This window comes from Ochotona princeps, chromosome 24 (genome assembly GCF_030435755.1).
Source record: "Ochotona princeps isolate mOchPri1 chromosome 24, mOchPri1.hap1, whole genome shotgun sequence".
NCBI classification, from domain to species: domain Eukaryota; kingdom Metazoa; phylum Chordata; class Mammalia; order Lagomorpha; family Ochotonidae; genus Ochotona; species Ochotona princeps.
In genome coordinates, this window is record NC_080855.1 from 3317358 (window position 1) to 3333391 (window position 16034).

The window sequence follows — 16034 nt, forward strand, 5'->3', positions numbered from 1 at the left end:
GCCACCAGCGCCTCTTGGGGACAGTCCTCGATCTGGGAGTCCGCTTCGCAGCTGGCCATGGTCTTCCTCAAAGCCCTGGCTCCCTGTCGCGGACCCACACCCTGATCTCTCACAGTCCTTCCCGATCAAGCCTGTCTGGCTCAAGCGCACACCGTGTCTTCCTCAGCCTGGGAGTCAACACTGAAGCCCAGCTCAGAGAAGATGCAGTTAGCCAGTGCTGGCAGGTGCCACCGAGTGTGGCTCCTCCAATCAGGAGGGGCAGAATCCTCTGATGTCATCTGTTATTCCAACCTGGCAACCAGCTCTAATCATCGCAAGAGCAACTGCCATACCTGCCTGACACTTGACCCTGTGTGGACCATTCGTTTGGTTGACCCAGGACCCCATCTCTGACCACACTGTCCACAACCACACTCCAGGCCTCTGGCCTCCCTACTCATCTGCAACAAGTTTTATAAAATGATTTTATTTTGATGTTGATTGTGTAGTTGAGATGGATCCATGTCCATGTGTACCACTCTATCCCATGGGAAGGGTCGAGGAATAGGCTCACATGCATGACACCATCGTTTCTGATGTTCATTTTCTTCTCTGTGTTCTTGGGGAAAGGGAAGAAGAAGAGGTGAAGCCATACCCAGCATCCTAAGCGCATGAGTGGCTGGGGATGGAGGACAGCCACCCCATATGATCCCAGGTCCCAGATGTGGATCAGGCTCTGAGGGGACTGCTTAAGTGGTTTTGATAGTTCTGAAATGGTGTTGGTTTTGTTTCTGCAAGAATGAGGAAATTCTTCTTCCAAGGTCCTCTGACTGACATCGTCCACCTTAGAGTGTCTGTTTGCCCAGATGCTTGATGCTAAATCCTGGTTTGTAGAGTTGTCCGAGTTGTTCTGTCTCCCATCGTCTACATGGTACTAAATGTCTGCAGACCTCGGTGAGCTGCCCTATGCCCCAAGTGCATCTGGGCATGCTGTCCACTGCTCAGGCTTAGCAAGTGAGGAGACCCAGTTCTCCAAAATCCATGAGGTAGAGTTTCCGCTGGTTATGTTCATATAGTTTGTTGGTGAGATATGTCTCCTGTTGGCAAGAGACAGATGTGTGTTTCAGTTTTTGTTTGTTTGTTTTTGTTTTCTTTTCTTTAGTTCTAGTCTGCTAATCTGTGATGTTTGCTTGATGAGTTTCAGCCATTTGTATTGAGGGTTACTAGGAATGGGTGGTAATTTGGTCGTGTCCTTTTAGCAATGGGTTGTTCATTGATTTAGTCTTGTGTTGTTCTTTTCCTGGGATGTTGTTGGTTTTGGTGGGTGCTATTTGTTTACTCCGTCAAGACAACATCTTGAAGTATGCTGTGTTGTGCAGTTTTGGAAGAGGCAAATTCTTTTAACTTTTGTTAACTGTGAAAGAATTTTATGTCATTTTCTAAGACAAAGGGAAATTTTGCTGGGTACGACATCGTGGGCCGACAATGTTTTGGTTTGGGACTCGGGAAGATGTTGCTGCATTCTCTTCTGGCTGTGGAGTTTCCTGTGAGAGGTCTCCTGTGAGTTTAACTGGCATTGTTTTATATGTCCGTTCATTTTGCAAACGTAGAATTTAAGGATGTTTTATTAATGTTCAATTGAGGAGAGCTTGCTTATCATGTGTCTTGGTGACGACCACTCTTGGTTAAGCCTGTTGGGAGTTGTATGCTCTTCCTGGATGTTATTTTCTAGTTCTTTCACTGGACTTTCCCAGCCAAGCATCACCATCTCTCTTCCTATCCTCAGAGGCAGGTACTGTGCTGTAGCGGTGCCAGGTTGGGGCCATGGTATTTGTGCCTCAGCTGCCGGCTAGGACGCAGAATGGATGGCCACGTTGCTGGGAGCTAAATTTAGCTTTTTGTGCCATCTGGTCCTCCTCAGCCTGCATCCCACCACCCCCAATTAGGGCAGCGTGCAAAAAACCAACCTACACCCAAAACAGTGCATCCAAAGGCTGCCGTGAGGGAAATGGAAAGCAATGGCTCTCTCCCTGCTGAGCCTGCGCCTCTAAGCCAGCCCCTCCTCAGCCCATTCACCAGGAACAGAGAGAAGACCTCAGAGAGATGTCAGTTCATGTCCCGGCTGCTCTGTGAATACAAGCTGGGAAGCTGCAGCAGGAGATAACGGAATAGTCACCTGATGAAGTCCTGGAATGTGGGCTTCTACCTGGGACAGTCCTGGCTGTTGCAGCCCTCAGGGAAGGAAGGAAGGCAGCAGATGTAAGCTTTCTCTCTGTCTCTCCCTCTCTGTCTCTGTAGCTCTGTCTCTCTGATAAAGAAGTGCATGTTTGGATGCTCTGGAGTTGGCAGGAGCTCCCCTTTGTCCTTCACCACACCCTGGCAGCCTCCCTGGCCCTGTCACCTTAGAGAGTGTCTGGTGCATCCTATCAAACACTGTGGCTTCGACATACGTGCACCCGTACCCTGACTGGGTCAAGAGAGAGAGGAAGTCTGCTGAGCCTAGGGGACAGGTGGGGACTGTCACCAAAGAGACTCCAGGCTGCCCGGCCTCCAGCAGGAAGTATTGAGTGCTGGAGAGACCAGACCTAGCAGGCAAGGAGAGAACCAACCAGCCAGGGTGTCACGGCCCCTCGGAGTGGCCAGCAGAGTCTTCCTCCAGTTCCCTGCTGACAGGAGGGGAGAGCGCATTGGCCTCAGGAGCCCAGGAGGAAGAGGTGCAGCCCCAGGTGTGGGAGCCTGTCCCTGAGGGAGGGGTGGCCGTGTCTTCCCTGAGCACAGGTGAGTGTCCCCACTGCCCGGTGCTGCCTACAGAGGTGTCAGCTTCCCGCATGTGCCGTGGCCCAGCCCTGGTGGCTGAGAAGCTTTGGGCACTAAACCAGGAGCTAACGTTTCTCGTCCCTATCATCTAACCTATAGGCACCTGCCAGGTTTGCATCCTGGGTCTCTCTGCACTCCAGTGCTGGCCATGCCTCCCGCTCCAAGGCCCTTTGCAGGTGAAGAGTCAATCACCATCAGTGCTCAGAGTCCAGCGAGGGAGTCAAGGGACCACCACCCCATGGCGCACCAAGACCACATGACAGCACGCAAGATGGGACAGAAAATCCAGCATGCATGGTGGAGGTAAGAAGACTGTTTTATTACATGTCCCCAAGAGGTATAATTCACATTCTCCCTTCACATAGAGACAACCACGGTCCTCATGCAAATTCAAGGTGTCAAGGCCAGATGAACCTGACAATGGAATCTTGACAAAAGTCACTACAAAATGCAAAATCTCCACAAACAATCAGGAAATTGCAGGATTCCCTATCTAGTAGACTGTATGATAATAAGAGGTAAAAATTTCTAAACTGGAACAAAATTATATTTATGTATCATGTATGTAAGTAGTGAAATGCTAATAGAAAACTATAGAAAAGCATTTTTAACAACAGTGGTTATTTCAAAACTCTGTGCAATAAACTTAATCATCTCTAAAAATAGATTTTATAAATACTTTCTTCACAAAAATAGATCATAAAATGTATACATTATAAAAGAGCTAAATCAGAATATGCACTCCATTAGAAATGTAATTGGAGTGCAATTCATCCCCATGATGAGTTCAAACGCTGGTCCCTTCTGATGGTTTTCGACCATGGGGACCAGATAGATGAAAACGAACTCATGAAATAAATAAATGGGTAGGGCTGCAGCTGCTGTCTCAGGGGAGGAGATCAATTGTGCCAATTTGTTGGAGTCTCGGGCCAGATGGAACTGGATAGGATGCTGTCCCACCACACAGCCCCGAGAGTACCCACAGCTCCCAGAAGTGCTTGGGGGGGACGCTGATCTAGAAGAGTCTGGGTTGTTCTAGACTGCCACCCAGCAGGTCTCTCCCCCATCTCGCAGTGGCCCTTGGTGTCTTGGCTGCTGCTGCTGCTGCTGCTGCTGCTGCTGCTGCTGCAGAACGTGTCCCCTGGGCTCACTGACCTGGAAGCAGGAGAGACCCAGTCAGACGTGACCAGCAGCCAGTTGTGTCCCCATGCACGGGTGGGCTGGGGGACAGACTCCCTGGTGCCCTGGCCCTTGGTTCTGAACTCTGGTCCTCAGCCATCCTGGGCCTGTCCGTGGGGGTCCCTGACTCTGGGCCTGAGGTGGGGCCACTCGCCAGCAGGAGAGCCCATGCCCAATCCCGGACCCTCACCACTCAGTTCACGGCTCAAGGTGCGTCCTTGCCCAGCCCGCATCCCTGACGGGAACAAATGAGTCAGTGGTGACCACCACGTGGGATGTTCCAGTGCTTACCCTTCCAGCGTTCTGGCAGCTCAGAGTAGTTCTTGCCATAGAGGAAGAAGATGGCTGCTTGGGGACCTCGTTGTGCTCTTCCATGTCGTTGGACAGGTAGCTGAGGAAGAAAGCCCATCTCTCGGCACGGGATGCATGGACAGTGGTAACGTGTGGACAGCGAGAACACGTGGACAGTGAACATGCGTGGGCCATGAGAACACATGGACAGTGGGACTATGCAGACGGTGAGAATGTGTGGACAGTGACCTTTCACAGCAACAACAGTCAGAAACCAAAAATGCACCATGGCACAGCAAGCTAAGCCTCCCAAGCTTCCCATATGGATACTGGTTCGAGTCCTGGATACTCCACTTCTGACTCAGATCCTGGCTAATGCACCTGGGAAAGCAGTAGAGGATGGCCCAGGTGCTTGGAACCCTGCCACCCACTGGGAGACTCAGAAGCAGCGCCTGGCTTCTGGCTTTGGAATGCCCTGCTCCAGCTTATGGGCAGTGAATTAGCACATGGAAACTCTCTCTGTTCTTCCTTCTCTCTGTAAATCCACCTTTCAAATAAAGCAAATCTTTACAAAACCAATTAGGGAGGAGGAGATTGCTGGCTCAAGTCCTCGGGCACTGTGGGCAGCACAGAGCAGCACACGCCCTGGCGCTGCCATGCTGCCAGGCCGGTCACCCAGGAGACAGTTCAGGTGCTGGGTCCACGGGGCAGTCAGTGCTACAGGTCATCTGTTGGCCGGGGGCAGGTGTTCATCCGGCCAGCACAGGCCATGACTGAGCTCTGAATGGGGAAGTGGAGTTGGGAACAGGAGAGAGGGCGGAGCTGCCATCCAGCAGGGAGGCAGTGCAAGACAGGAGGGGGGACACAAAAGTCTCATGGTGATTTTCCTGTAAGACTTTGGGGTGTCTGCAAACAAAGGTCGTTGCCAGTACCAGGTGGACGACCAAGAGGGGCCTCAGGGCTGTGAGAGCAAACTCCCTGGAGCCGGAGCCAGTGCCAGCAGAGGGCAGGGACCTGGGGCCACGTGCACACAGGTCCTGCTGTCACCTCGGCTGGGACAGTAAACACTCTTGTTGCTCACCTAGAGGACTCAGACAGGGAAGCTCTCTGTCCGCCAGCCATGGCTCCTCTCCCAGCTCCAACTTCACGATCACGCGTGGCTTGGAGACGTCACCGCCTGTTTGTGAGAAGCAGGGCCCTCAGGTCAGGGCTGGGCTGCCAGGTTGCCCAGCACTTATCTGTACCCTATGCACCACCCAGTGGGCATGAAGTGGCCTGACGGCGCCACCCAGAGGGCACTCAGGAGGGCACTCCTCACCCACGGCCACGAGGTGGCTGTAGTTCTCCAGCGTCACCTCCCGGTAAGTCCTCCTCTGCACCGGCTCCAGCTGCTGCCACTCCTCCTGTGTGAAGCCCACGGCCACGTCCTTGAACCACAAGGGCCCCTGCAACGGCAGTGAGACGCCAAGTGGGACATGAAGCAGAGTACCCTGGTGCCCGCTCTGCCTCGGGGCTCTGTCCTGTGCCACACACGACAGCCAGAGCCAGCCCAGCCCCCACAGTCAAGGGCGACAAACACCCACCACGATCTCCCACCAGACTCCTTGACCTCCACCCTTGTGCTCTTCACGGCCAGGGGCCACAGTGCACACGGCCAGCCCACCAGCTGCTGGACTTCCCCTGTCACCTCAGTTTTCTAGATTTTTTCAAATAAAAGTGGGAAGGCAGAGTTACAAAGAAGACAGACAACTAGATATAGAGATAGATATAGAGAATCACCTGCTGATTCTGTCCCTGAATGGCCACAACGGCCAGAGCTGGGCCATGCTCTGCTGCTCTCCCAGACCATAAGCAGGGAGCTGGATCAAATGTGGAGCAGCCGGGACTTGAACCAGCACACGTCTGGGATTCTGGCCAACAACAGGAATCTACTCCAGCAAAGGGGATCACACAAGCGGTCATTTAAAACAGAACCGTGATCGCTTCTTGGCCTTTTGGCTAAGATCAAGTGTAGTAAACAGAACCGTGGACTGCTCTGTGTGTACTGCGTGTGGAAATCAAAGGCAACAAGAGGGACCCAGGAAAGCAGCTCCTGCTGAGCTGGGACACACAGCAGCAGCACACCAGCAACCCCAAAGCAGCCACCACATCCCACAGCCGCGTTCCCACTGACAACCCAACGGGAACAAACCAGAAGCAGCACACTGGAGCCCAACCTCTCCCTCAGCACGGTGCAAGTGAATGGCCGAAAAAGCCCAAGTAACATGCAGAACTGTCAGACTGACTTAGGGGGAAAAAAGGCAAGAAAAAAGCAACAATGTGCTACCTACAAAAGCACACTTGTCAAAAGGAAGGTGCAGGGGTCAGTAGTGTAACAAGCTAACCCTCTGCCTACACACGGGCATCCCATATGGACACTGGTGGGAGTCCTGGCTGCCCCACTGCAGAACCATCTCCATGTTGCTGGCCCGGGCAGGTGGTGGAGAATGGCCCAAGTGCTTGGCCCCTGCACCCACGTGGGAGACCTGGAAGAAACGCCTGGCTTCTGGCTTCTGGCTTAGGGGCAGCTCAGCTGTAGCAGCTGCAGCCGTTTGTGGGGTTTAACCAGCAGATGGAAGAGCTCCCTGTCTGGACTCTCTCAAGTAACATAAATAGAAGTTTTTTAAGAAGAAGAGGGTTCAGGGGTGGGTGCTGTGGTGCTAGGGGTCAGGCTACTTCCTGGAACATGTGCATCCCATACAAACACAGGTTCAAGTCCCTGCTATTCAACTTTCAGTCTGGCTTCCTGCCAGTGCAAACTGGGGCATGACGGAGGAAGCTAGAGTCACACAGGCCCCCTTCCCCCTCGTGGGAGATTTGGTGGGCATCTTGGGCGTTGGGCTCCAGCTTGGGTCAGCTCTGGCATGTGGGAGTGAATCTGTAGATAGAAGGTATTCTCCTCCCTCTGTCAGTCCACCTTCCAAGTAGATGCAAAGAAATAATTAAGAAAGATGTGAGGGACCGGCACAGTAGCCTAGCGGCTGAAGTCCTCACCTTGCACACACTGAGATCCCAATTGGGCAGTGGTTCATGCCCCAGCCGACCTGCTTCCCATCCAGCTCCCTGCCTGTGGCCTGGGAAAGCAATCGAGGACGGCCCAAAGCCTTGGGACCCTGCACCCACACAGGAGACCCGGAAGAAGCGCCTGGCTCCTGGCTTCAGATTGGCTCAGCTCTGGCCATTGTGGCCACTTCGGGAGTGAATCATCGATGGAACTCCTCCTCTCTTTAAAGCTAACTTTCCAATAAAAAATAAACAAATCTTATAATAAAATACAAAAGATGTGAAGATGCAAAGAGGTAACAAGTGAAAGGAGACGGGCTGTGCCAGTCAGCCCGGACGTTCCATGCAGACGGCAGCCCTGGCCGGCCCAGGGCACAGCCTGGGGACGTCACCAACTACAGTGGTGGGTGAGCCAGTCAGGAGGACATTACTGAGAGGCAGCGATGGAGAGATCTTCCACCGTCCAGTTCACTCCACAAATGCCAGCAATGGCTGCAGTTGGACCAGGCTCAAGCCAGGAGCTGCTTCTGGATTTTCCATGTGGGCAACAGGGGCCAAGTGCTTGAGCCATCCTCTGCTGCTTTCCCAGGCCACTCGCAGAAAGCCGGGTCAGGGAGACAATCAAGATGGCGGAACAGGGTAAGGACATGTTTAAACGGACTGAGAAACAGTTCATCAGGATGAAGCAGAGAGGACACATTCCAGGAAATAGGAGAGGACAGAACAGCAGCAGGGGGGTACCTAGAGACTTGAGACACAGGAAAGCAGCAGACACAACGGTGTGGTGTTGCACTGACTGATACTCCAGCCGCATTCAGCAAACCGGGATCTGAACTCCACCAGCAGCCGGAACTCCACCAGCAACCAGGTGGGAAGGGACTCTGACTGGGAGCTCGGGAGGTGAGCCCAGACATAGAATTGTCCATCCTGCTGGTCTGTTTGATTTGAGCAGGAGCAGAGACCTAGCAGCAGATCCCAGATGGGCAATGCGAGAACAGGGTGGATTTCACAGCCCAGTCAGCCTCCTAGAGCTGAACTGGGCACCATTTTGCCTAAGGAGGCAAAGGGGAAGGATTGAGCATACACTGAGCTGGGAGTGAACTCTTTTTTGACTCAGTTAATTGCAGCAATGCAGCATTCCACAGGTTCCACCTAAAACACGTCTGGGTAGCAACAGACTTGACGGCCAGCAGACCAAGAACTCTATAGGGGCACATCAGGCACCATTTTGCACACTCTGGCAAAAGGTTTAGGACTGCAGGGACAACAGTGAACTGCGCATGTGCTGAGCTCGTGAGAACTCTCCAAGTTCAGTAGATTGCACTGGTCCCACAGGAAAATAATACCGTCTATGGCATCGTACGAGTCCAAATAAGTTCGTGTGGCACCCAGACCTAACATGCAACAGGTCTGGCAAGATCCTAGCTATATAGGATACCTGGTGTCTCCCTAATCCTGGGACCTGCTCCAACCAAAAGTGGTAGAAAGGTTGTACAGACAACAGTGCAGCCTCAGCACGATATCACAGGAGGTGGAGAGTGGGGAGCCAGGAGTTGGGGCTACAGAGACCACGGTGGAAATCTAAGATAAGAACCCAGACCTGGAACCTGCTGGAGGGAGTGGCACAATTGGCTATAAGCAAACAACTGTGTACCAACAGAAACAAGTAAAATCGAACTGTAGACTTGTGGGTGACACAGCTTAGAAACCTGCCCCAAGCAGAAGAATATGATAACCAGAAGTACAGTGACCAAGAGCAAAAGAAGAGACAAAGGCACAATGAATATTACTGAACTCCCTGCAAAGGAGCAAAACCCTATGCCAACCTCCGACTTAACTGAGGAAGACATCGAGAAAATAGGGGAGACACAGAATTCATAAAAATCATTTTAAAGCTTCTGATCAAGAGTTCAAAGAATTGGGCCTGGCGGCGAGCCTAGCAGCTAAAGTCCTCGCCTAGAACGCACCAGGATCGCATATGGGCGCCGGTTCTGGTCCCAGGAGCTCCACTTCCCATCTAACTCCCTGCTTGTGGCCTGGGAAAGCAGTCGAGGACGGCCCAATGCATTGGGACCCTGTACCCGTGTGGGAGACCTGGAAGAGGTTCCTGGTTCCTGACTTCGGATCAGCACAGCACCGGCCGTTACGCTCACTGGGGGAGTGAAACATCGGATGGAAGATCTTCCTCTCTGTCCTCCTCTCTGTATATCTGACTTTGTAATAAAATAAATAAATCTTTTAAAAAAAAGAGTTCAAGGAATTTAAGGAATATGTTACACAAGAAAAAGCAGCAATAAAGCAAATCAAGGCTGATATATCAGAAATCAAGAACACAGTAGAGCAAATTAAAAGCACAGTGGAGAGTCTCCAAAACAGAATCAAGAAAGCAGAAAACAGAATCTTAGAAGTGGAAGATATTTACTGTTGTCAGGGGGAAGCAAACAAAAACCTGGAAGCAGAGCTGGATCAGGCCAAAAATAGTATTCAAGAATCGAAAGACACTATTAGGAGGCCTAAAATAAGAGTTATGGGAATCCCAGAAGGTACAGAAAGGGAAACTGGTTTTACAGATATATCTAATGAAATAAAAAGCGAACATTTCCCTAATCTGGAGAAACAATTGGGAAATAACATCCAGGAGGGGCACAGAACTCCCAACAGGCTTGATCCAAAGCAATCTTCACCAAGACACATGATCATCAAGCTCTCTTCAATTGAACATAAGGAAAAGATCCTTAAATGTGCATGTGAAAAAAATCAATTCACATATAAAGGAATGCCAATTAAACTCACAGGACACCACTCACAAGAAACTCTACAGGCTAGAAGGGAATGGAGTAACATATTCCAGATTCTAAAAGAAAAACATTGTCGGCCCAGGATAACATGTCCAGAAAAGCTTTCTTTTGTCTTGGAAAATGAAATAAAATTCTTCCACAGTAAAGAACAGTTAAAAGAATATGCCTCTTCCAAACATGCCCTACAAAGAATACTTCAAGATGTTCTCTTGACAGACAAGAAGAATAGCACCCAACAAAACCAAAGGCAAACGAGAAGAACATCCCAGGAAAATGACAACAGAAGACTAAATCAATGAACAACCCATTGCTAAAAGGACAGGACCAAATTACCACCCATACATGTGAACCCTCAGAGTAACCGCCTTAAGCTTAATCAAACTGAGTCATAGATGAGTACACTGGATTCAAAAACAAAACCCATCTATTTGTTGTCTAGAAGAGACATATTTCACCAAGAAAAATCGGCAGGAGCTGTATCTCATGGATTTTGATGTTTTTGGTTTTGTTAGTTTCATCTCCTCATAACAGCTTCTTGTGATTAAATTATTCAGAGACTCCTAGATCATATAGTAGCATCACTTTCATCAAGAGGGTTCTTGATTTTCTTTATCATTTCTTCAGCAACACATTAATCCATCAGTAACATATTATTGAACTTCATGGTGTTGTTAAATTTTTTTATTCCTGATGTTGATCTTTTCTTGTGGCTTTTCATTTAAGGGGATTTATAATAGCTGTGCAATAAAGACTGTCATATCTAGTAACATGTTATTGAACTTCATGGCACTGTAAATCTCTAGTTTTCTTCCTATTGTTGATTTTCTATTGTGACTTTTCATTTAAGGGGATGTACAGTAGCTGTGAAATGGAGACTAACACATCCAGATGTGAGGATAGAATGCAGCATGCATTTCTACTTCCAGACAAGGATGGACTTACACTGAAACTGTTTACTATAGCTTGACAATAGGATGCTGGACTCTCTGCCATTGTCCATGCCCGCAATGATGGACATATGACTGTGTATGAAGAACTATACTTTGGGCCCGGCGGCGTGCCATAGCGGCTAAAGTCCTCGCCTTGAATGCACCAGGGTCCCAAATGGGCGCTGCTTCTGGTCCCGGCAGCTCCACTTCCCATCGAGCTCCCTGCTTGTGGCCTGGGAAAGTAGTCAAGGACGGCCCAAAGCCTGGGGACCCTGCACCGCGTGGGAGACCCGGAGGAGGTTGCTGGTTCTCAGCTTCAGATCGGCGCAGCACCAGCCGTTGCGGCTCAGTTGGGGAGTAAATCATCGGACGGAAGATCTTCCTCTCTGTCTCTCCTCCTCTCTGTGTGTCTGACTTTGTAATAAAATAAATAAATCTTCAAAAAAAAAAAAACCAAAAACACTTAAGAAATGATATAGAAGAACTAGGTGGGGGGAGGATCTGGGGAGGGGTCATGGGAAATCCCAGGAGCCTATGGAACTGCATCATAAAATGATAAATAATAAAACATTGTTCCGAAAAAAAAAAAAAGCAAGCAAGCAAGCTGGGTCCGAAGTGGAGCAGCCGGGACACGAGCTGGCGGCCTTCTGGGATGCTGGTGTTGCCGGCTGAGGCTTTACCTGCAGTGTCTGCTCCCCAAATGACTAACTGACGCATGCACACCCACAAGGAGTCCTGTGTCAGGGCGTCCGGCCAGAGCTGCCGGCCGAGGCCCAGGTCATGCGGGTGATGTGCACGTACAGCCTGTCCCGCCTCACGCCCACGGCAGGCGCCCTTGCAATCCTTTATCTCCACCTACAGGGCCCTCGCCTGGACAGACTGTCCCAACATATCCTCAGAAACGTCTTTTGAAAGGCAGAGTGATACAGCAGGAGAAACCAAGACCAGAAAAACCAGAGTGAGAGCTTCCATCCCTGGGTTCACTTCTGAAATGGTGTGACAGCTGGGGCCAGGGGCTCCACCTGAGTCCCCGACGTGAGTGCAGGGACCCCAGCACTTGGGCCACAATCCGCAGGTCCCCAGATGCATCAGCAGGGGAGCTAGGTCAGACACACAACGTGTGGGCCTGGACCCGGCACTCCCCCCGCCACCCCAGCCGTGTCCATGGAGTCCTCAGTGGGCTACTCCTCACAGACCTTGTCTCTGCACCTGTGTGTAAACCAGGCCTCTCCTGCGTGGGAAACCCACCCCACCCGCAGCTCTCCTGCTGGCCACGCCTGTGCATGCTCACTGCCACTGGAACCTGGGGAAAACACAGGGCGCTACTGGCCACTGCGCCCTGGGCACAGCACGCCTGCTAGGCTGCCCTCCATAACCCAGACCTCCACCTTTCCAATGGACTGATTTCCACAAAGAGTAAGATAAAACATGTCAACACAAGCCAAACTGGCAAATTAAGACACACAACCCGGATTCCTTAGAAAACTAGACGGGGGCAAGGACGCACAAGAGACCCGCCAGGGCAGCTCCTGTTGCAACTTGGTGACCAAGAGCAGCACGAGCTCTCTGTCCACGAGGACCACGTGACTGCAGAACACAGGAAGCTATACCTTAAGGAAAGACCCCCATGTTGTGGAAAGACAAACACGGGGGTGGGCGCTGGGCCTCACGCCCACATTCCGCACAGATGCCTGGCACCAGGGCCTGGCTCCTCCCCAAGCCCAGCTTCCTGTTAACATCACCCACCCTGGAAGGCCGCAGGTGATGGCTCACGCACTTGGGCCCAGGCACGTGGGAGACCCCCATGCAATTCCCACCTCCTGTCTTGGGCCTGCCTTGGCCCTTGCTTGCTGATTAATGTCTTTCCAAAGTCAAGGGAAATGGAGACTCTATGGGGAAGACACCAACGTAGAAACAGCAAATGTCAGAGGCTCGTCCGGCGAGGCACGGACAAACCGCCTAGGGCTGACCATGAAACAGATCCCCGGCTCAGCAAAGTGGCGAGAGGCCACACCAGGTGGGAAACGTGAGACGAGAGAAAACCTGCCTGGTCAGCTGTGGGGCCCACTCACCCCACGGACAGAGATCCTTGGCAGGTGAGGCACCGGCCACCCTCCCAGGGCTCACCCCTGGACCAGCAGGCAAAGCACGTGCACATCAGGTTCTCCCTGGGCAGCAGGCCCTGGGCTGCTGTGAGCCGCACGGAGGCGCCTGTGGCAAGGACGCCACGGCTCCTACTGCACAAAGTCACAGGCCACTTCACTGGCTCCCGCCCAGAAACACTTCCAGGAACGTGGCAACAGGGAAAACCCACCAACAACGAGAAGTCCCTCAGGCACCCCGTGACCCCTGCCTGCATGCAAAGGTGGCCCAGGGCTCTCAGCTCACCCACCCTCTGCAGGGAAGGTGTGTTTCACGTGATCAGGAGCTTCATCTTTCTTCAGAGTGGGAGCAAACACACAGCACACGGCGACTCACCTGCGATCGGCTCATTTTCGGAGGCTTCTGGATCAGCGTGAGGGGCCGGCTGACGGTGGAGCTAGGGGAGAGGAGGAGGCAGGCACTGAGCTCGGGGGCCTGGCGGCCTGTGCAGGCAGACATGCCCGGCACACGGAGGCCCGCTGTGGACGCTCGGCTGGGGCTCCCAGGGTGACTGTGGGCACACACACCTGCCCCTGCAGGCCCCCACACCATCAGGTGCTGACAAGCCGCACGAGCCTCTCTCTCTCTCTGGTCAGGACTGACCAGGGCACCTGTCACAAACAGATGTCCTCGTGCAGTACAAGAAGCAAATGGGAGGGGTCTGGGTCTGTGGCACCACAGCTCTGGCCCGCCACCTGCTGTGCCCACATCCCACCTGCTCACTGGCTGCAGTCCCAATGCCCCACTGCCAATGCAGCTCCCTATGCCTGGGAAAGCAGCGGGAAACGGACCAAGGAACTCAACCCCTGACCTCCATGTAGGAGACCCTGAGGGACCTCCAGACTCCTGCCTCCTGGCTCCAGCCTCGCCCAGCACCCCAGCTGGTCCTGGGGTCAGATGGGGTGGGCCTGGCAGCCTGCAACGTGGGCGTCCCACATCTGAGCTGCATGGAGTCCCAGATGCTATGGTTCAGAACCAGCTCCCAGCTGATGCGCCAGGGAAGACGGCCCGAGTCCCAGGGTCCTTGCCATCTACCGGGGAGACCGCAACGGAGTTTCCGGCTCGGGCTTGGACCAGCCCCAGCCGTGGCAGCCGCGTGCCAAGTGAAGCAGCACATGGAAGCTTCTCTCTGCCTCTTGTTGTCACTCTGCTTTTCAGGGAAATGGGGGTCGGGGAGGGGGAAGAGAACCAAGGGGGACATGGTGGGCAGGACGCTGGCGAGGTAAGACTCCGCAGTGGCACCATGAGCCAAGCCACACACACACACACAGTGACCTCTGCCAAGTCACCCCAATTCTCAGCACCCCTCACCTTCGTCCAGCAGGAGGCAGCCTGCCACTCCGCCCCGCACAATCACTTCCACAAGCTGACACAGGACACTGCCAAGGGTGCCTGTCGCCTTCTTCCCAACCTGCTTTGCCACTAAGCCATTAAAGCCGCTACCTGTTTCCCCTAATTCTAACGTGGAATGCCATCAAGGCGGACCCGAGGGGCACCCGGGCACGGAAGCACGTTTAGTGGCACCAAGGACCCAATGGTGAAGGGAGGAGTGGGAACGACCTTGCAGGGGCAGCTGGTCCAGAAGCGACCCCAACCCTGCCGTCCACTCCCAGCCGGTACCAAATACCCACCCTGCAGGGGGCTCCGGACAGTGCCCATCACCTGTTCTTCAGGAGGCTCCGGGCAGTGCCCATCACCTGTTCTTCAGGAGGTTCCGGGCAGTGCCCAGCAGAAAGCATCACAGCGAGCTCCGGGCCTCTCCGAGGGGCCGAGTCTGCACCTCCGGGGCTCAGCTGGCGCAGGCAGCGCTCCCGGGGCCCTGTCCGCCCGCAAGGGACTCACCGTCCACTCACCATCCCAAGCCATGCGCTCCTGGGGCTCGCGTTCCTGGTTCCCTGTCGGATCTAGGCTGGTGGAGGCCAGGCAGCCGGCCAATTAGCCACTCAACCCCGCAGGGGCTTTCGGTTCTCAACCACAGGAGGAAAGCCCGGGAGATGGAGCCTGCAACACCACAGGGACCGCACAGCAAGCCTGGGCAGTGCGGCTGTGCTGCGCAGGCGTGGACACCTCAAACGCTTTGGGGGGCCTGCACATGCGCCATAGAGCACCGGAAGCTGCCTCCAAGGGCCCATCCTTAGGGCCCAGGGCAAGTCCCAGGACTACATTTCCCAAAAGGCAACGCGCCACGCCTGGAGCAGCCACTGAACTGGTGTCCCTGACTTAACCGTTAACGATGCTCATGCTGCAAGTACTGGACTCCTCGAACTGTAAAGTCGAGTGTCTCGTTAATGGGGAGTATTCCCATCCAGACGCCTGCCATAATTTCTGGAAAGGTGGCCGAGGAAGGTAGAAGTGGTGGGACCCCAGGCACTCAATTCCCAAACAGAAAGACTGGCTTTTGCCTCTAAACAGACCAAGACATGGTGGCTGAGGAGCTTTGGGCACCAAAGGAGGAGCTGACTCTCCTTGTCCCAATCATCTAACCTACAGGCACCTGCCAGGTTTGCACCCTGGGTCTCTCTGCACTCCAGTGCAGGCCACGCCTCCCGCTCCAAGGCCCTTTGCAGGTGAAGAGTCAGTCACCATCAGTGCTCAGTGTCCAGCGAGGGAGTCAAGGGACCACCACCCCATGGCGCACCAAGACCACGTGACAGCACGCCAGACGGGACAGAAAATCCAGCATGCATGGTGGAGGAAAGAAGACTGTTTTATTACACGTCCCCAAGAGGTATAGTTCATGTTCTCCCTTCACAGACAGACCACGGTCCTCATTCAAGTTCAAGGTGTCAAGGCCAGATGAAACTGACAACAGAATCGTGGCGAAAGTCACTAACAAACACCCATATCTCCACAAACA

General features: G+C 53.1%; 1 long non-coding RNA gene across 2 annotated transcripts in view; it reads left to right on the forward strand.

Annotated features, from left to right (window-relative positions):
• Nucleotides 1-16034, forward strand: part of LOC131483308 (uncharacterized) — a 36641-nt gene extending 20607 nt beyond the window's left edge. For both annotated transcript variants that reach the window (XR_009247614.1, XR_009247613.1), the window contains exon 4: nt 15668-16034. This is a non-coding gene — a long non-coding RNA (uncharacterized LOC131483308). The remainder of the gene's footprint in view (nt 1-15667) is intronic.